Here is a 22,098-nt window from a genome sequence, read left to right as displayed (position 1 = left end):
GTATCCTCTAATACAAATATATCTTAAGAATCCTTTTATTTATTAGATTTTTAGATCATTTATAATCATATGGTATTGAGTTTGGAAATGTTTTATTTTGATTTTTAAAAAAACATTGTTTAAATTGCAAATGCAAAACATACTCATTTTCCTAAACAGAGACACTGAAGACTAATTAAGTACAAGTGTTCCTCAAATTTCCCCATACTCTTCTACTCACTACACTCCTCTTCCCCAGGACAAATTGCTATTAATAGTTTATGTGAATTATCCCAGAGTAGGGTCTTATAATCAAAAAATAAAGGTGATGACATTTATAAAGCATTTGTTTTGCACAGAACAGCTGGGTATGTGCTTTACTCGGACAACTTCATTGGCTCTCATAATGACCCTGTGAAGTATAGACCATTCATCTCTCCATGACGCCAGCCAATGAAGAAACTGAGACTTGAAGAGATTAAGTAGCCCATCCCTAGGCATAAGGTTAATACTAGTGAAACCAAGACTCAAACCAAACTAGAATGGTTCAACCTCTGGTGTCTGCATACCATGACTGCCAACATATAAAGCAAATCATGTATGGCAGATACATGAATGAGATATACATAAGAGTATACGTATGACTTTCATTACCAAAATGAGATCATGTCATATGTATTCTGCTATGGCTGTGAAGATGAAATGAGATGGGCTAAACACCAAACATGGTATATGGTATGGTCTCAAACAGGCTTCCTTTTTTTTTTTAACTTCCCAACACAGTGAGGCATATGGCCTGAAGTGATTTCTGTTCACCATAGCACCTATCACTTACTTTTTACTATATTTTACTTAATAAATATTTCTTTCAGCTTTGTTGTACATTTTAGACAGTGTTCAAGTTAGGTTTTAGGAGAAACATTTTAATCCAGGATCTCATGTTCTGAGTTTTAGACTTAAGCCAGTTTACCATGCACACACAAAAAATATGGCATGGAACTTAATGGTAACATCACGAAATAAGAACTGATAGCACCATCAGTTTTGAATCATACTTTTTAGTAAAAATAATATATATATGAATAAAAGCATATTTTATTCATATGTATATATGACTGAAAGCAGGACATTAAATGCCCATATGTTCTACCAGGCTTTATTTTTTTTAAAAAGGCATAGATGAAGAAAATGTATAAAAATTGGAAATGGATGAAATTATTAAGATACAGAATAGTTGTTGTTTTTAATACACCTATAATTTGTGATTCCAAAAAATAATTGGTGACCATACTCTTATGCTATATCTTTTTCAAACAAATTTGGCTAAGAACATTTTTTTTTAATTAGAGTTTATTCAAAATAAACTAAGATGTAACAAAGCTACAATCAATGGTTGGTGGAAAGATGGACAATAGAATATACTTGCCCCTTTGGATATACCTCTAATGGTGGGTATATAGGTTTCTAGAAGGCCACACTTTATTCTATTTTTAGATCACTTTATATAGCTGCCACTACTGTAACTGGAGAGCAATCAGATACCTAATCAGTGTGGATTTCCTTTTAGTAGGTCAAGTGGTCTTAAATTTACTCACATGTATTATAGGAAATTTAGTCTGTCTCAAAGTGGGGTTCATGGGCAACCTACAGCAGAATCACCTGCAGTGCTTGTAAAAATGTGTCATTTCCTGGGCAGATGCAGCATATCTCAAGTGTGTTCTGGAAACTTGCATTTCTAATAAGCACTCCACTTAAAACTTATGTTCTCGAAATTTTAAGAAGCATTGACTTGGATTTTATAGTGGAATTATGTTGCTAGAAGCATTAAGATGTATTGATAAAATGTTTAAATTAAGCCAAAGTTTTCTTAATTTTTAGTTCAAAAATAATAGAAATATATGACTTTTGCCAGGAATCTTCCTTTTGAATGAATGACTTCATTTAAATGCCTTTGTGTATGGATATAAAAGGGCGTTAATATACATTTTGATGCAACATGTCACAACTCCTCATGTCTAGATAATTTTGCCAGCAATCGCAAGTATAGCCTTCCTTTAAGAAATTAAATGTTAGATTTTTCACACTTTGTTTTGGTTTCCATAACAGGCATCTTTTTTGCGCAGGGCAAATTATCAAGTCTTCACTGGTTTGTGTTTTCCTCTGTCATGAGAAATTGCAGTTTTTGCCTCTCTGACTTTAGAATGTGTTAAATCAAGTCCAAATTTTTTGAAGAAACAGTATACAGAATGAATTTGAACTGAGTCTATAAGCAGGGAGAAAGCCCAAATTGAATCAGAACTGAAATTACACTTTGATGTTGTTAACTCCACTCTCTCCCATCCCCCCAGAAAGTGTTCCACAAATGGTGGGAAACAATGCTTCCAAGTTAAACAGGAAATAAAATAAAGTTCTGGTTTCGTGGCATATGGGGCCACTGAAAGTTTGACAGAGGAGCAGATAAACTATATTAAACATCAATAGTAATTGCACACAAGCAAACACTGGATGATACACTGGACTGGAGGGTACCCAGTAGATAAGGCATGGTCTCTGCTCTCTGGGAGTCAACAGTCTATAAATGGAGGAAAAGCATAACACAATATAGCAAGTGAGAAATGTTATAAAGGAACATGAGTAAAATGCAAGGGGAGTTTTCAGAAAAGCAAAGTTATTTTTGAATGCAAAAGGATTATGAAAGTCTTGAAGTAAAGTTGACATGTGAAATTTATCTTGAACAATTAGGAAAGGGAATGATAATTCAAGGTACAGGGATCTGACAGCCCTTTCTACCTTTCCTAACATTTTTGGTTGTGCCATAGTCTCCTTGGAGGAAGAAAGAGCCAAGCAAATAGAAAACTGTCACAGTATTTTGCAGCCCAAGCCAGTTAGAAAAATCCTTATACCGGGAGAATAAATTATACTATTGCTCAGTTCTGGGGCTTCTTTCCAGGAATCCGTGAGCACTATATAAAGAGATGAGGCAATATAGACACAGCAAGACCTAGATGTTTACTCTGCCAGGAGGATACACTACAGAAAAACTGCAAGCCCATAGGCCCGGAGAAGTCAGTACTATAGACAACCACAACCATTTTCCTGTGAGTTCTTCCTTTGCCTAATACAGAATCCTTCCCTAAGTTCCCCCTAGATCTTACCTGAAGAAATGGCTACTTAGATCATGTTTTTCCTTTCTAATTACTGTTTTACTTTACATATGTTGGTTAAGGTCATAATAAAAAATAACCTGTAAAGGAACCCTATCTTGGGGTAATGTTTATGCAACCCAGTTTAAATTGTTTACATACATGATTTGGTCAAACTCCACTGGGATGTTGGCTATGAATGTAAACATTTTTCACACTCCTCCAGATGTGGTCTTCTTTCCTATGGTATCTTTCTGACCTGTATATCATCTCAGCTCACACTGATTATATAAGTTAAATATCAGTTAACTACTGATATGATCATGCTAAGTTACAATCAACCATAAACTTTAGTGGCATATATCAATACACATCTATTTAGCTCATGCATCTCTGGGCCAAATGGGTGTTGGCTGATCTGGGCTGGACTCAGCTCAGTAGCTCTGCTGGTTTCAGCTAATTTGCTTATGCATCTCTCATCCTTCTCCTAGAACTAGTAGGTGAACTTTCAAGACATGATTTACTAACAAAATGGCGGAGGTAGACAGGAGCAAGGAGAAACATGTGGGGCTCCTTAAGTCTAAGACTTGAAACTGACATACTGGCACTTCTAGTTCATTCTAATATTAAAAACAAATCACAAAGCCAAACCCAAATCCAAGAGTCAATGTCCCTAAAGAAGGAGGAAGTTTAGGGGCCCCTGGGTAGCTCAATCAGTTAGGTGGCCAACATCAGCTCAGGTCACGATCTCATGGTTCGTGAGTTTGAGCCGCACATCAGCTCAGAGCTTGGAGCCTGCTTGGGATTCTGTGTCTCCTTCTCTCTCTCTGCCCCTTCTCCACTTGTCCTCTCTCTCTCTCTCTCAAAAAGAAATAAACATTAAAAAAAATAATTTCAGAAGGAGGAACTGTACAATCAGATGGCAAAATGCATGGATATACCTCACACATGAACTAGGTCTTTCACCTGTATACTTCCTTAACACATGGTGTTTACTGCTAACCTAACAGCCAACGTAGTATAGGAATCTTATCATTTGTTTCCCCCCAAAATAGAATGATATTCTTTAGGTCAAGTACTCTTCCATGTTCATCACGACAGTGTCTCCAGAACTTCAAAGAACATGTGACATGTAGACACTAACATTTCCTGGCAGACAGATGGCAGGGTGGAAGGAAGCTAGACTACCTCAAGCACAGGACAAAATTGCTGTTAACCAACTATCCTAAAGGTATAGCAATGATTCTATTTTCCAAGGTTTTAGATCTGGTACCACTTATTTTGTTTTGTTTTTACTCCTCCAAGAATAACTAAAAACAAGTTCTTAATAATACCTGAAATGATCAGAGATAAACAGAATATACATTTAATTTTTTTTGGTTAAATTCCTCCATGAAAACTAGATTAAAATACTCCCTCACTCCAAGAGCCTTCCTTTTCCAAATCTTGGAAGGAGTAATATCAGTAGTCATTGCCAATGTTACTGGATATGTGGTATGGTAAGGAAAAGCACTCACTTTATTAGTTGGCAGTGGTAAGAAATTATATATTTTTAAAGGCCACTAATGTAATTAAGTTTGGTGAATTGAAAGGTGAGGATTTGTCAAGAGACTAGGACATTTAGGATTAAGAAATGCGCGTTTCTTTACAGGTCTATTTGGGTAAGCTTCTTAAAATTAAGCCTCCTTAAGGCTCCTCCAGGCTTCAGTTGATTCTATATGTAGAGATTTTATTACTAATGCTGGTCAGTTCTTCACGTTTGTATGGTATTTGTTTTTTAAGTTTGACTTATTTAAGCAATCTTTACACCCATGCGGGGCTCACACTCATGACCTCAAGACCAAAAGTTTCATGCTCTTCTGACTTAGCCAGTGGGCACCCCTATGGTATTTTTTTTAATTCAATGAGTTCCTATTACTTAATAGCAGTAGTGATTACTAGGTAATTACTGCTAACTACTACTACTCAAGTGTAGAATGCTTATGGCAAAGTGCTGGTGTGCCTGGCTAGTGCTAGCAAAATGCTAGAGAATTTACATAAGTTATTTTTAATCCTTAAAATAACCCACTGAGGAATCATCTTTTGTCCTTTTTTGTAGACCAGAAAATTGAGGCTTATAGAATTTGGGACATGCTCAAACCAACCGAAAGAAATGGCAGAGCCAGAATCTAACACAGATCAATAGGATTCTAAAGTTTGTAGAATTATAATTATTATTTATTTATTTATTTATTTATTTATTTTAAAAATAAATGCCTTTTTTAAACCAATAGAATAAAGACTTGAAGTTATATGCAATACCAAGGTCTTTAACTTACTTCCCATCTGACAGCCTGTGGATGCTAAGCTCACAGGGAGTTGTTGATATTCAAACAAAATAATAACTGTTTCAATGTCCAATATTTGGAGTGAGACACACTGGGAAGGAAAAATGCACTGACAATACAAAATTACCCTGAGATCTATGTATCAGACTACCTGTACTTTAGGTACTATCTTAGAATTTCAGGTCACATGTTTTTCACGTGTTTATTTTTAAAGTTCTACTTATGTTTATTGGGACTCCTTGCTGGCTCAGTTGGTTGGGTATCTGACTCTTGGTTTCAGCTCAGGTCATGATTTCGCAGTTTCATGGGTTAAAGCCCTGTATCTGGCTCTGCGCTGGCAGCATGGTACCTGCTTGGGATTCTCTCTCTCTCTCTCTCTCTCTCTCGCTCTCTCTCTCTCTCTCTCTCTGCCCTTCCTCTGCTCATGCTGTCTCTGTCTCTCTCCAAGTAAATACATTAAGCTTAAAAAACTTTCTAGAGCTCTAGGTATGCTTATTAGGAAAATAGGGGAAGGCATAACAGAATGAAACAGATCTGAAGAATATGATTTTATCTTAATGGCAGATTAAGAAATCAAATGGGTCATGACTCTTCTTGATATCCAATTCCCAGAGTTCCCAGATGTCAAAAAGAAAGATTCCCTTTTCTTTTTCTCTCATACTCTGTCCCTTTCCTTCTTCCTTTCCATTTATTTTCCCTTTAAAGAGAAGGAACATTTATTAGATTGTTTTTAAGTCTGTTTATTAGCCAGACAACATTTTACAACATTAATGGAGTTTGAAATAAATGCTGAAGATAATCATACACAAACCTCTTTTCATCTCCCAACTCCTATTCAAGGTGAGGAGAAAATGAGACGACACAGGTAGGCTAGAATAAATACCAAATAATTATCTCAGTAATGAATTGTTAAAGTGCTCAGAGAGGACAGTGCAAGTCAATGAATATGTCTTATCAACACATTTAAAAGGCATTTAAAAGTGAACTGTGATCTTTAGCCACTATTGCTTCAGAATTGCAAGTAGCAAGATCAAAACTCTAGGGCAGGGAATGGTCTTAAATTGGAATAAAGAGAACGATTGGCACTAACTATGTTTTTGTTTGTTTTTATGTGAATCAGGAATGCCCTCGTAAGCATTTAATTTGTGTAAATACACACACTGGATTCAAAATGGGATTAATTAACATGTAATCAATGGTATTACAAATGCTTTAAGCCAGCACATAAAATCAGGAATCCACACATAAAATCCAAACTGGAAAATACCTACATGAAAAATCTGGGTGGCATAGCTGTCAGGGACCAGACAAGGCCAAGTTTGCTACCTACTGATAGAGTCCTCATTAGATGAAAGGACACAGGTCTGAACCAAACTGACTCCATGACAGGCTTTAAGTTTCCCCTCTGAGCTTAAAGGCCTAAGTTTCAGTTTCCCAGAATCATTAGACAATAACAGGAAAAGGGCACATATTGTTCAACAAGCGACCACCCTCACAACAGCCAATCAAAAGTAGCCAGCTAACACACTTAACATTCCTAAGGACAGGCCTGGAGATGGAAACTATAGATAGTTACCTGTTGTTTAATGCTAGAATAACCAGTTACTCACCCCACCCGGGCGGTTCTTAGCCCACCCTGTAATTGGTTATTTTCAAAGAAACACTAAATGTTGTGATTGGGTCCTGCCAAAAGCAACGAACACTCTGGACAATGTGTATGGTTAGAATTGTTACTAAGGCTGTTATATGATGATGACTGGATTATGGTAACTATGTCATAATTTTCTGTAACCCCCCTTTCTCCAAACCCCATAAAAACCCTATTCAGCCTTTGTTTGGGACTCTCAGCACGGATCCACTGCGTTGGTGAGGTCTGAGAGACTGAGTTTAAGCCTGAATAAACGCCCTTAGCTTTTGCATACGTGTCTCAGACTCCCTGGTGGTCTTGATTTTTGGGGACCCCGTAATCTAGGCATAACATTAGACAGCATAAAGATGAAGAACAAGTCAAGAAACAGCAAATCAGCCCATAACTGTTCATGTTTCTTTAATCTTAAATATAACTCTCAGTGATACATATTACCAAACAAGAACATATATAGTTATTTAAAGACACCGAGAATGTGTGGCAAAGACAGGATTCCAGCTATGTGGGTCTGACTGAAACCACCATTCCTATGCAACATTGTGGCTCTTTGGAAATTTATTCTCATCTGCCATTGTATTAGCAACTTCTCATAAATGGAAACCTTCTGCAAAATTGATGATTGAAGACTCAGTTCCTTTAACTAAGAACATCTTGTAGATACTGCATACAATGAGTCTGACCCAAGTATGTCCTATCATCATGGTTATACTATTGCTCCCAGTTGCCTAATGTGTTTCCTAATATAATCATTACCCCTGTGCTAGCTACAAGAGTAGAGTCAACATTACACTTCTTAGATATGAAATGGGAAGATAGAATGGGACCTGAGATACAGAAAAGATTCTTATGTGGGTGTGTTACAGAAATAATGCTGAAAACAGCAAGAGATGAAGAAACACACTACTTGAGTATGTAACATGAGTTGGATAGACATCACTCGCCTGAAATTCAAAGACTATCTTTCTCCTTCACCAGTAGAAAATAAAAACGTGTCTGGAATTCCCCCAAATATGAAACACTCTGGTAAGATATTCATCCATATGCCACAACCTTGTGCAGAGGTGATCTTGTTCCCAGTTAATACATGAGGAAAATGGGAATGAAAAAAGGTACATGAGGTGCCAAGATCACCGAGCTAATAAGATATAGAAGTGGGGATTCCTGAAAAAAAGCATATGCTCTCAACAACACAAACTGCCTCTCAATGAGTCACTTTTGTTGCCCAATTACAAGTTTCATGGGTCACAGATGCTGTATTCATATATGAAATTTTAAATTCAATACAGCCACACCAAAATGAGAAAGTGGATTCTGACACCCAAATCGAAAATTTTAAAAAATTTTTTTAAAGAAAGTGAGGAGAATCCTACCCTTTGGGATGTCTTTCTTTAATCTTTAAGTCGGATTGAGGACCCCTCCACCATGTATTCTTCCATCCCAGAGCTCACCACATTACACTGAGATGATCTGGTATTTTTTGCCTTCTCATTTTACCAACCTGCAGCAAGGTGGAAATCGCTGAATTTAGAATCTTACCTACCTAAAATGGTTTCTAATATATCTGCATCACTGCATAAATGCTTATTGTCCGAACTAGTTGAATCACCACCACTGGGGTCTACAATTTCACCAGCGTTTTAGGACTTTTCAAGAATTTTAGTCCACAACAAGCTGGAGAGCCTGTGACATATTATTCATCAAGCAAAATGGCAGCCATCTACTCCATGGTAGCGTAGCTATCTACCCATTGACGTGCTTTAAAAAATACAGTCAGTAAAAATAAAAAAGAGGGGGTCACACACACTAAGGCCCCCTTCACCACATGTGGCAGGGTCTTTCTGCACTACGTAGACAATGGGGAATGGGTACCCTGTGCCTGTGGTCAACAAAGTATGTCTCACATAACCTCTGCAAAGTCTCTTCTGAAAACCCAAGAAGATACAGCGCCTCAAGGCTCACAGTCTCATCAGAGACAGATGTGAAATATAACTACCAGCCTCCTGAAATAAGTTCATCAGCTCAGAAAAGAACAAACGAGACTTGACAACTTTCTTGTCAAGAGAATTGATAGGAAAGGCCAGGGCTTTGCCACATGAGTACACACTGATTGTTGCTCAGGGCTTAGAGAATGATGAGCAACTAGAGGCTCTTCGCTGGGAATGTCAGCCATGAACATACCGAGGAAGAAAAGGGTGATTAGAGCGCAAAGTTGTGAACTCTCAGATGCCATTGTACCTGAGAACAAACTAACTTTTTCCCTCTGAGTTTGCCGAAGCTGATCTAAAAAGAAGAAGAAAAAAAAAGGAAAAACCTGCACTTTTTTTCCCCTTTCATTTGTGATAATGTTTCAATGCCAAAGAGAAAATGTGATGAAAATGCCAAAGAAAAGAACTGTGGAATCTATAGCGTTCATTGTGTTTATATAGAGATTATGCTTCTGGTTGTTAACAGCCTCCAGAAGGTAAGCAAGTGCTATATCTATGCATTTAAAATAGAAGAAAGCAGGCACAGTTCCCATTTTTTTAGTAGAGCAAAATGATTTGGGGACTGAATATAATTTCCTTTTTCCATATAATAAAAACTTTATAAGAAGTTACTGTAACTCAGAGTTCCTTTATTTTTTTCCTCTTTTCTTTCTAAAACATCTTCATGACAAAAAGCCACAACTACGCAGTTTTGATATTTCACTCCCTGAAACTGTAACACAATTAGAATTTTCAAAAGGACTAGCATATATGTATTCTCACTGTTGTTTTATCTGCTCTGATTATGGTCACACATCACTCCCAACCTCTACCCTACCCCGCATCACGCATGTGTGCATATTGGAATACACACACACACACACACACACACACACACATTCTTTCAGGCTTTGGTATAAGGTTATGCTTAATGCATTCAGAGCAAAACATAATGTGTTCCATTTCTCAGGGCTGCAAATAAATCATGTTGAGAAACACAGAGAAAATGCAGAGAGGAATAAATTATCCCAAATGACTCCATTTACAATATCCCCAATATTATTGCATCAAGAATGTGCCAACTGTATTGGTTAAATGAATTATGACACAGTCATGCAATAGGCTACTATTGAGGCCATTAATAACGGTGTCTCAGAATAATATGTAATAACTTTCAAAGATGTCCATGATATATTGTTGGCTGAATAAACAGACAACAAAACAACGCCTACAGTTTATTCCCAATTTTGAAACTACAAAATATGATTATTTTACGACCAGTCTCATCTGCATCTAATAGCAAGTAAAAAAAAAATAGTCTAACCTGAAGTCCTAGAATGTATTTGGAAAAAAGATTGAAAGGACAATATTCACAAGATGGGTTTTTTTCTTGGAATGGTAGACTTTTCTCTTTTTTGCTTATCTAGGAAACTAAGCAATGACAAATGACAAACAGTATGATCACCTATCTTTTTCCAAACTCAGTGAGTGTGAGGAATTTTTAAAAAGAACCTTACAAGTTATAATTGGATATTTTTTAATTGAGCTATCTTTCAATTAAGAGAAATTCCTTACTGATCTCTCAACCTTAAATAGTGAAATGATGAAACACATAACGTAGCCAGAGTCCTACTAATTACCATCAATACAACTGTGAAAATAATAGCTAAGAATGTGAAACTCTCTGTAACGTGGAGCCATGAGAAAAAGGATGGGAATATATGAAGCAAATGAAAATTAGTAAAAAATTCATCTCCTTACAATCTTGCCTCCATGTTTCTACTTCTCCATGGATATTTTTAACGAAATTATTTCAAAATTACCTGAAATACAACATGTAAAGATAAATCATTTATGACTCATAATGTTTCTCTTTTCATCTGCCTTCACAGATAGGCTGGATCTCATCCGCTCTGCTTTTCCATGAAGACCACTGACTACTCTAGAATAACTAAAAATGATTAATATAGCTAAAGGGAAATACTATCTGACACTAAGTTCTCTATTTTTTTCCTTTGATAAATTTGTTCTTATGCTTGTTTAGTATTCTGTGGGCACTAAAAGCCAACTATATGGTAAAGATAAACATCAAAACAAAAATAATCAAGGCTGCCATGTATTGAGACTTTACTGGGCTAAACATTTTATATGTTTTATAAACACATACACATATATGTATAGTCTTCATGATATTTCTGAGATTTTTTTTATCCCTATAGTAAGTATTTAAAAAAAAAAAAACCCAAAAACCAAAAACCTGAAGTTTAGCCTCATCCCCCAATTCACCCAAGCCCAACCAGCAACTCAGCAGAGGAGCCTGAATTAAAACTGCAGGTTTGTCTGGGATACCTGAGTGGCTCAGTTGGTTAAGCATGTGACTTTGACTCAGGTCATGATCCCATGGTTCAGTGGTTCAAGCCCCGTTATCAGGCTGTGTGCTGGCAGCTCAGAGCCTGGAGCCTGCATCAGATTCTGTGTCTCCCTCTCTCTCTGCCCCTCCCCCATTCATGCTCCGTCTGTCTCACAAAAATAAATAAAACATTTATATATATATATCTGCAGGTTTATCCAACTCATAATTCGTGCACCAAATATTGATTTTCATACCTCATTTCTGGCTAGTTCTTTAAAAAAAGGGACTTGGTCAATCACTAATCCACCAAAGTATTTTTAAGTTTAATTAATGGTTCTCCCCTGATATGAAGATGAAGTTCTACAGAACAGCACAATTGGACGCACATTCAAATTATAACAGGCCTAAAACCACAACTAAACTGGAGGAGGTCACAGTGCTCATCGATCTCATTTTGTTGGTCCTAATCCATCATAACCAGTTTCAAGGGAAGCACCACAGTCCTGCCTTGGATACAGAACACACACCGCAAGTGGATGGCAAATGAAGACATTCTAATCAGCTGTTTTAACTGTGCTTCTCTTTGCACATTTGCATTCAAGGTGGGGGGAACATAGATATATAGTTGTTTGTGCTCTGAGAGGAAGAAAAGGAAAAAAAAGAAAAGAGGAAGCAGGCAAAGAAAAGAAACTACAAAGATTCACAGATGATTGTTTCCCTCTGCTTACAGCATCCGATTCGTTAATTTAAAGTTTCTGAGATGTGATCAGTTTTTAAAAAAAAAAATTCAGATTGTCAAAAGTGCAAAATAAATCAACACTGATGTACAAAACTAGTCAGAAAATGAGAAAAAAAAATGACATCTTTCAAGATCAACTGCTCCACGGAGTACAGAACAAGCTGGCAGTCTGCAGAACATCATACATTAACTAGCATAAGCACTAAAAAAAAAAAATCTGACAGTCAATGCATATCAGAGTTAGAAGGCAAAAGAACCAGTCCTCCCTGGGGACTGATGTGTTGTGATATCTCTGACGGTAGGGATTTCTTAACCACATCCAAAGGTCTTATATTTTATTGTGTCTATCATAATACACATTTTGTATGTCTTTCTTAGTACAGAATCCACAGCCAGTTAAAAAAAAAATCACATAGAAGAGAAGGAATATGAGTTTGAGATATCCAGACTGAGTGTGCAAATCAGTTTTTCCACTTATGGATACTTTACAGAATGAATCAATAGTGAGTATTATGGATGGGGAGGTGAGGGGGAAGGATTAGAAATTAGATAAAACTTAAGGAAAATGATTACTTATATGATGTTTATTTGAAAGGACATCATTTAGGGCACCTGGCTGGCTCAGTCAGTTAAGCATCTGACTCCAGCTCAGATCATGATCTCACAGTTCATGAGTTCAAGCCCTGCATCCAACTCTGTGCTGACAGCTCAAAGCCTGGAGCCTGCTTCCAATTCTGTGTGTGTGTCTCTTTCTGCTCCTCTCCAACTCATGCTCTGTCTCTCTCTCTCTCTAGCTCTTAAAAATGAAGAAGCTTAAAAAATTTTTTTAAAGGAAGGTCATCATATATTTGTTCCCTACTATATATTTTTTCTCTGCATTAATTCATTTTTGTGTGTTTCCAATAAATCTGTATCAGTCATCTATTAAATGTTTGAACATTTTGATATGTATTAAAGCGCTAGAGATCCAAACTAAAATTAGATTTAACCTCCAAGGGTCTTAGCCAAGTTAATATTTTGGTGCAAAACAGTGATTTACTTATAAGAGAAAGGTGTCTTAGAAATTGGGGATCATGAATGAAAGCCAAGGGAGAAGAGTAAAGAATGAAATGGGAACTGGAGAACTTTGGAACAAAAGGAAAAGGAAAGAAGGAATGATGCATGAGAAACAGTACTATACAAAGGACCAGGAGGAGCTCAGCACAGATACAACTGATGAAGAGAAGATCACAGATTGGAAACCAAAGCAGGGAACCTTCAGGAGGGAATTAAAAAGGCAGGATAAATATGGCAGAAGAAACCAAGGGGTAAGAGAAATGTGAAATAAAGGGTTGAAGAAAAGGGACTATTGATTGGAAATGAGATAGTGTGAGACGAAAGCATCCTACCAAGAAGTTGAGCTGGCAGATTTCTTGTCTCTTGTTGTTGTGGCTTGCTGCAGAGAAACACAGAGGAAATCCAGGTTAGGAATAGAGTTTTTAAAGGCCTTCTTGAGTGCAGAGGTGGGTGACAGGATGGGGAGGTTGTATTAATTGGTTGATCCGAAGTAGTGGCTCTGGGTTGGAGCAGAGGCAACCATGCTCGGCCAAGGGGGGATAAAACAGGAGTCATGGGCACACTTTCTTGCTTCTCCTCCACCATTGCCTTGGGATAAGTAGTGCTTGGACTTCTAGTGCAAATGTCGGTAGGAGAAAAATCAGGAAGAGTAAGAGTCCTGTGTCACTGAGGAGTTGAGAGAATAAAGGGAAATATGGAGGGGCCCGGGGTGTCTCAGTCAGTTAAGCCTCCGACTCTTGATCTCAGCTCAGGTCAGAATCTTGTGGTTGGAATGATTGAGCCCAGGCTTCCAGTTCTGCACTGACAATGTGGAGCCTGCTTGGGACTGACTCCCTTTCTCTCTGCCCCTTCCCCGCTTGTATGCTCTCTCTCTCTCTCAATAAATAAATTAATTAACTTAAAAAAAAAAAAGACTGAATTAGGGCAGTTTCTTCCCCATTCTATCCTCTTCAAATCCCCAGGACTGAGAATTCCCACTTAAAAAGTCTTTTCTTCTCATTGTGCTTCTGCCTGATATTGCTAAGGATGTAGGGCTAACTTGAGTAGTTCTGTGGGGTAAATGGTGATTCAAAGTCATTATCAAAGTTCAGGTTCTGCCCTGGGCACATTCAACACCTCCCCTCTGCTCATCTAGTTGAAAATGAGCCCCCTAACTTCTCCCACACACATTGCCTGTCAGAGTGGACAATGAGCACAGGAGAAAAAGGGGTCAGAGATCTAAAAGCTAAGATATTTGAGGGAACACCTATTTTGAAATAGAAACCATAACTGGATCAGACAGTTTTGTTTTGACTTCTTTCAACAAAGTCTAAAATTAGAACAGGTGCACCAGAATTTAAAATGAGCAATTTGAAGTTAAATTGTAGATTCTCCAAGAAGAAAAAAAAGTGAAGGAAAAAGAAACAGGTGATGTGTAAATAATATTGAGATACAAAAGATTGAACAAAAGTGCTAACATGCAGAAAATAGGATGTTCAGAAAGAAAGAATATAAAAGTAGAGAGAGAGAAATATTTGAGAAAAATATTAAATTCTCATAATTGAAAAGAAGATGAAAGACAGATTTAATGGTTCCACAGAGTACCAGAGCATCATTATCATTTTTAAAAACTCACATGTAAAGTAGAGAAAACTTAAAAATATTAGTAACAAAACTTAGATTTATCTTAGTAATTTCAACCATGAAAACAGCAGAGTATATACAAAGAAATCAGAACAGTGGATGCAATAAGACGATGCAGTAATGTTTTCAAAATATTGAGAATAAGGAAATTTGAATGAAGAATTTTATGCCTGGCCAAACTATGATTCAAATACAAGATAATGATTTTAAAAATATTCCCAGCTTATATAGCTTTCAAAATTTTACCATATAAATACTCATTTATAAGACAGTCTTAGATTAAATACTTAAGAAAGAGGAAAAATAAATACAAATGCTGCAGGAGAATAGATGAAGCAAAAGTGAGTAAACATCTAGTTAATGTTTGTTGTAGTCTTTTAAAAGTCGCTAAGACCAAGGGAAAGAAAAACGAGAAAATACAGGCATGAAAAACCCAAGATTAAAAAAACAATTATCAGCAAAGGGGAATGGGAAAGAAAACTAAGATATGAGTTTTCTCAAATTCTTGTCTTCTTATTGGAAAGTTATAGATTTAATTTTTAAAAATAAGGGAAGGGAGAGATTTTAAAGAAATAAAGTGGTCGCTTTCTCTAAAACTCAACTAGGTTAGGTGAAGCGATGCTCTTGTTGAGAATCACCTGGACAACATAAAATTAAAATCGGCTAAATGATACTGTCGAGCTGAAAAGGCAGTTAGGAATTACAGGGCCGAGATCTAGAAGAATAAAGAAATACAGAAAGATGAACTAGGTATTTGGCACCACTTTTACTCTGAGAAGTTTCTCCTACTTAAGAAAAGGAATCTGAGAGGCTGAGAACCTCAGCAAAGAGAGTAAAGACTATCCAGTTCAAGGTCCACTGAGGAAGGTAAGGTGGCTAATAAAACCCCATCCTTTGAGTTGGGAGCCAAGAGAGCTTAATTCTGGGTCTAAGAGTGAACATAAATAGAGAGTCAAGGGACCAGAGCCCCCAAATAATTTTCAATCACTACTTGAAATAAGGTGATCCCAAAAGAAAGAAAGATTAATTGCTAAGTCTTCCTTGCCTCTAACCAAAAGCAAACTTAAATTCTCTCATGAAGTATACAGGAACCTAGGATTCTCTACAGTTTTTACATACTATATGCAGCACCCAATATAAATAATCAAACCTGTGAAATTAGAGGCCAATAAAATCATAAAATAAGAGGAAAAACAAAAAAAAAATAGAAAATCATCCAAAGAGGATCCAGACTATAGCATTATCAGACACAGGATCATTAAAGGGATAAATCTAAAGGAGCATTATCTGGGGGTGCCTGGGTGGCTCAGCTGGTTGAGCATCCGACTTTGGCTCAGGTCATGATCTCACGGTTTGTGGGGTTCAAGCCCCGCATCAGGCCTTGTGCTGACAGCTAGCTCAGAGCCTGGAGCCTGTTTCAGATCTGTGTCTTGTTCTCTCTCTGCTCCTCCCCTGTTCATGCTCTGTCTCTCAAAAATAAATAAATGTAAAAAAAATTTTTAATAAAAAAAGAATATTATCTATAAAAGGCCATACAATAACAAATAATAATAACAGATGTGATTAAAACATAAATAAAATAGACAAAAACAGAAAATAGAACAGAATTGTAGTATTCTCAAGTCCTTATATTTTCTGGGAAAATGTAAAAGTATAAATTTATAATAAACTTTAATAAAATATGCAGGCTATAAGGAAATTATTAAAAAAATAAATGGATACTAATTATAAATAAAGAACAATTTAAATAAAAATAATCAAAGGAGGGGCATCTGGGTGGCTCAGTCGGTTGGTTAAGCGTCCAACTTCAGCTCTGGTCATGATCTCACTGTTCAGGAGTTCAAGCCCCATGTGGCACTCTGTGCTGAAAGCTCAGAGCCTGGAGGCTGCTTTGGATTCTGTGCCTCCCTCTCCCTCTGCCCCTCCGTGACTCCTGCTCTGTCCCCCTCTCTCTCAAGAATAAACAAAAAATTTTTAAAAACTCATCAAAGGAAAGTATGAAAAGAAAAAAGGTAACAAAAAAGAAGGGAAATAAATAGTAATAACATGACAGATATAAACTCATCATACCACTGCTAATTTTGATAACGGTGATAATATTATATGTAAATACTCTAAATGCTCCAAACAAAAGAAATTGTCTGACAGATTTTAAAAGTAGACAAAAGTCTGACAAGTAAAAATAGTGCAACAATTTTTATTACAGAAGAAAATTTCTAAAACTATAGAAATTTTGAAAGGAAAAATTTATATATCAGGCACCCATTAGTCAAAAGACAACAGGTATAGTTGAATTATTATTAGAAGTAGTATTTTAGAAAAATTACTACTGGAGAGAAAATGGAAAACTTGACTGGATACAATAACCCCACTTATTTGTACTTAATGCAGCTTTAAAATATATTGAGCAAAAATTATAGAATTAAAAGGGAAAATGGGCATATACAATGTGTAAATGTGCATCAAGTCAGAGGTCCATAAAATATGTAATGTGTAAATATATAATCCCAATGGGGGATTTTAAAACAGGCTTGTCAGTAACTGTAGTTACAAGCAGACAAAAATTCAGAACAGATGCATACTATCTGAACAATATAGTTAACAAAATTTACCTGAACTTAAATAAAACTCTGCACCTAACCACAAAATGCATGTTTTTTCCAAGCACAAGTGTCCCATTCCCCAAGACTGACCACCTACTGGTCTGTAAAGCAAGTCTCTACAATATTAAAAAAATGAAATTATGTACATTATATTCTCTTCACAGGTCAAATCTAGAAATCAGTATTCAAAAGATTAGAAAATTCCTTTCTATTGAGAAAAAACACACTTTTAAACAACCAACAAGTCAAAAAAAGAGATCACATTGGAAATCAGGAAAAAAAATTAACTGAATGTAAATGAACATGTGATAAATTGTTAAGATAGAATTATAGCAATAGTTGGAGCACCTGGCTGGCAGTCAGTGGAGCACACGACTCCTGATCTTGTGTCCTGAGTTCAAGCCCCATGTCAGGTGTAGAGATTGCTTAAAATCTTAAGAAAAGGAATGATAGCAAGACTTAAAGAAAAATATAAAGCTTCAAATATATGTAAATGTATTCACTTGTTTCTGGAAAATTGTTCTGGGAAACAACTTCATTAAATTTGTTTCTATTAGTTTGCTGAGAGATTTTTAATGGAAACATTGTTGAATGTTATAGATTTTCAGCATCTATATACAAAATCATTTTTCAGCATTAATCTATTGATTATATTAACAAGTTGCTTAATGTTGACCATTACTGGTATTCCTGGGATACACACTAAATATTCAAGATGTGATAATTTTTAATGTACTGTTTGTTATATTTCAGTAGTCAGTGTTTTATTTAAAATTTCTCACATGTGAGACTAGCCTATGATACTGTTTTCCCTTTGCATATTTTCTTATAATAAATATAAACATCCTTTCACCAGGTGATGATTAAGATGATAATGCTCTCTTAGAATGACCTGAAAGATTTCCTATTTTTCCTCTCTTGTGGAATAGCTTTGGAGAATTGTAGGCTCTCTGAAGAATTATTAAACCTTACTGCTGACTGCCTTTGTCACTTTGGTGACTGGAAAGTGTCGTTGCCCATCTAAGTCTACATCTGGACTCCATCTGGACTCTATTGGTCTATTTGTATGTTCTTGTGTAGTTAATTGTTTTCAGTCATATAATAGAAATCAAGTATTTGATACAAACCCTTTTCCTCAGTGGCACTGAGGATGGTGTCCATGTAAGTGAGTCCATCCAGTAGCCCCACCAAAGGGAACAGTGTGAGAAGTAGAGCAGGCAGAGCTGAGATTTATACATGAAGTTTACATTCCTAACTCATTAGAGAATCTGATGCAAGCACAGGGTTATAAGAAGAAACCTTGTACAAAAAAAAAGTATCAGTCTATTCCATTCTAAGAGTCAGAACACCAGTCAAGGAATAAATAACTTTGCTTCATAATGTCTAAAATATAAAATAATCAAATCATCAATAATTCAAGCTGTATAGATGCCCAGGAACATATTCTGCCTTCCAATACTTCTTTTTTTTAATCTGCTTAGATTTAAGAATTTAACATCCACTTTACTATCTTTAAAATGAGATAAAGTATTTCCAGGCTAGTACGAAGCCCCATTAGAGTTATCACCAAATCTAAAGTGTCTTGGAAGTAAAACCATATCGAAAGAGTTGGTTGTTTTTACTTTCATTTAGGCTTTTCTTGAAATAAATCTGAGAAGTATTTACATCACCTAAAATTGACACCACACACTTTAGTTCTCTTATAGCCTGTCCATAGTTTGACAGTTCTTCAACTTTTAAATTTGCAGAATCAGCACTTCAAAGTGATAGGTAAATGGAGCCACCAGTGAGACTCTGTGACAAGCCCATCCTTCACCCAAAACATAGCCAAGGAAGGTGTCAGTGTGACCCAAAGCTTATGCATGCCAGTCTGTATATAAATCAGAAACAAACATCTTTCTCACATACAAGTTTTAAGAGAACAAGCATTTACTTAAAATCAAAGGAAAGAAAGAAATGAAGAAACCATTCAAACAAGTTCAGTACAAAATCTACTTGGGAATAATTGGTTCAGTATACCCAAGAATTTTCTTTAGCCTGGGTTTTCAAGATGGCTATTTCACTCACTCACCTATTATAGTGACAGTGCTAGATTAAAACCGAATTTAGGTAGGACCCACCAATATAGAATTAACAGACACACCAAGATAATAATGAAAATAAGGAAATGTGTAAGATGCGAGTGGTATGAATAAGTTTAGAAAGGAGGAGATAATTGGATAACTATTTGAAAAAACAAACTTGAACTCCTGAATTATAAAATCTTAAAAATATATTCTATCCATGTTGCTGCAAATGGCAAGATTTCATTCTTTCTCATTGCCAAGTAGTATTCTAAACTTAACAGAAGATGATGGTGGAGGGGAAGGGGGAAAAAATGTTACAGAGAGGGAGGGAGGCAAACCGTAAGAGACTCAAATACACAGAACAAACTGAGGATAGATGGGGGATGAGGGAGAGGGGAAAGTGGGTGATGAGCATGGAGAAGGGCACTTGTTGGGATGAGCACTGGGTGTTATATGGAAGCCAATTTGACAATAAATTATATTTTTTAAAAAGTGATTTTCATATCAAAAAAAATTTTTTAAGTATATTCTAGATGGAAAAACATGAAACATGTAAAGTATTAAAAGAAAATTAGATCATTAGTCTTATAATTCTGGAGTGAAGGAGCCCGGTCTCAACACGACACTAAACATATAATGATAAAAGATTGGCAGGCTTCACTATAAAAATAATTGAAATATTCTCAAGAACAAAATCCTCATCATAAATTAATAAGTCTAATTAGTTAGCTAGTTAACTATTAAGTTAGAAGTATTTTCATACTAAAAATTATTTGAGGAGACTCAACAATATATATGCATCCAGTAGTATTTCATTATTTAAAAAAAATAATCCAGAAGGTTGTAGAAATAAGAAAGGAAGGGTACAATATATGATGATTTAATAAAGTCACAAAACCACAAAGACAGATGCTAATTAATTATAAACTAGGTGCACGCCCCTGTCTTAACCTCTCTATTACTTCAATAGCATCCACTTATGTACAAAAGTACATATTTTAAATGATCCAAAATGTGTGTTGTGACTTAGCAGTACTTATACTTAAGAGGTCCAAGATAATACTTACATCTACATCCTAGACACACATTCAGTGACGACTAAGAAGGTAGATCCTTTCAAAACACGTTTTACGTGGGTTTAGATCTCTACTGAATTCTTCTGAGACTAATATCCACTGGGGAGAAAGTGAGTGTGCTTATTATTTGTTTTGAAAAATTCATTGGAATGTTTTCAACCTTGTAGGGCAGAACAATAAAGACGGTCATAAGACACCAGAATAATTTTCAATGAATATTTCAATTGTTTGCAGATAACTGGACTGTTCTAAGATACTTAAAAGTGCTCCCAAATGTTCTGAGTGTTTTGTTTTTGTAAATGTGCATTTTTGTTATAAAGTAATACAAATACATTATGTAAATTAGGGGAAATGCCATATAATCCCACCACATAAACACAACCAATGTCTGACATTTCACTTCTTGCCTTCTGATACTTTTCTACATTTTTTTTAATCTGCTTAGATTAAAGAATTTAACATCCAGTTTACTATCTTTGCAATGGAAAAAAAAAAAAGGATTTTCAAAGCTAGTACCAAGCCCCATTAGAGTAATCACCAATTCTAAATCAAGGAAAGTCCAAGGTAATGAGGTTTAACAATGTCATAGAGAAAGTCTTTGGCTCTCAAAGTGTAATACTTTTTTTATAAGAAATGCCTTGTAGGATATGCTGAATCTATAGTATAAGTTAAAATAGTTTAAAATGTAATTAATGTTTCTTATTACATGGCTCTTTTTGCTTTTACATCTCAGTGCTATCTGTGAATTTTTTTAAGAAACTTATTTTTTATCAGATAGCTGCATGGATTGGTCACTTATTCAGGCCCGATCCAAAAAAATAAAATTCTTATGTTTTAAGTTCAATCTCTTTCTTCTGTTTGCCTAGTTTGGGGTAATATGTGAAGAAAGTGAACCTTTTAAAAATGTGTATGGGCAGGAAAATCAAAGGCTTCTGAAACTTTTGGCTACTTAAACAGAATTCAGTCATCTGTGTATGAGATCTGCATATAACTGGTAGTGACATTTTACAAACGCAACATGGTCCAAATGTTATAAAAACTGATTGTAAGGCTGTGCTAGTAAAATATTCAACTTGGTGTGAGTGAAATAACATGTTTTTTCCCATGTAAAAATATGGTTATACTTCTTCCAATACATGAAGAACCACTGCATGCAATTTCTGATTTCAAATATGAAAATACGGATTACTTGTAAAATTGCTATTATCATCTACCTTTCTGTCATGATTTCACATGCACATACACAAGGAAACTATATAAACTGAATTCATTTTTATTAGTAGTTCCTAGAAATTTACTCTCCAAATTTCACATTATTAAATTCCCAGTGTTATCAACAAATTAGCTGAAAATTTTGTTTTTCTATTAATAATAAAACAATTCATTCTAAAACTTCCTGTCATATTTTACAGACATCTACCCTGATTGATTTGAAAGCTCAATCAACTGAAAACCCAAAGACTAAATTAAAATACCAAGCCATGCATAAGTATGCAAATGCAAAGATGTCTTGCTAACATC

This window comes from Suricata suricatta, chromosome 13 (assembly GCF_006229205.1).
Source record: "Suricata suricatta isolate VVHF042 chromosome 13, meerkat_22Aug2017_6uvM2_HiC, whole genome shotgun sequence".
Lineage (NCBI taxonomy): Eukaryota > Metazoa > Chordata > Mammalia > Carnivora > Herpestidae > Suricata > Suricata suricatta.
Note: the sequence above shows the minus strand (reverse complement) of the source record.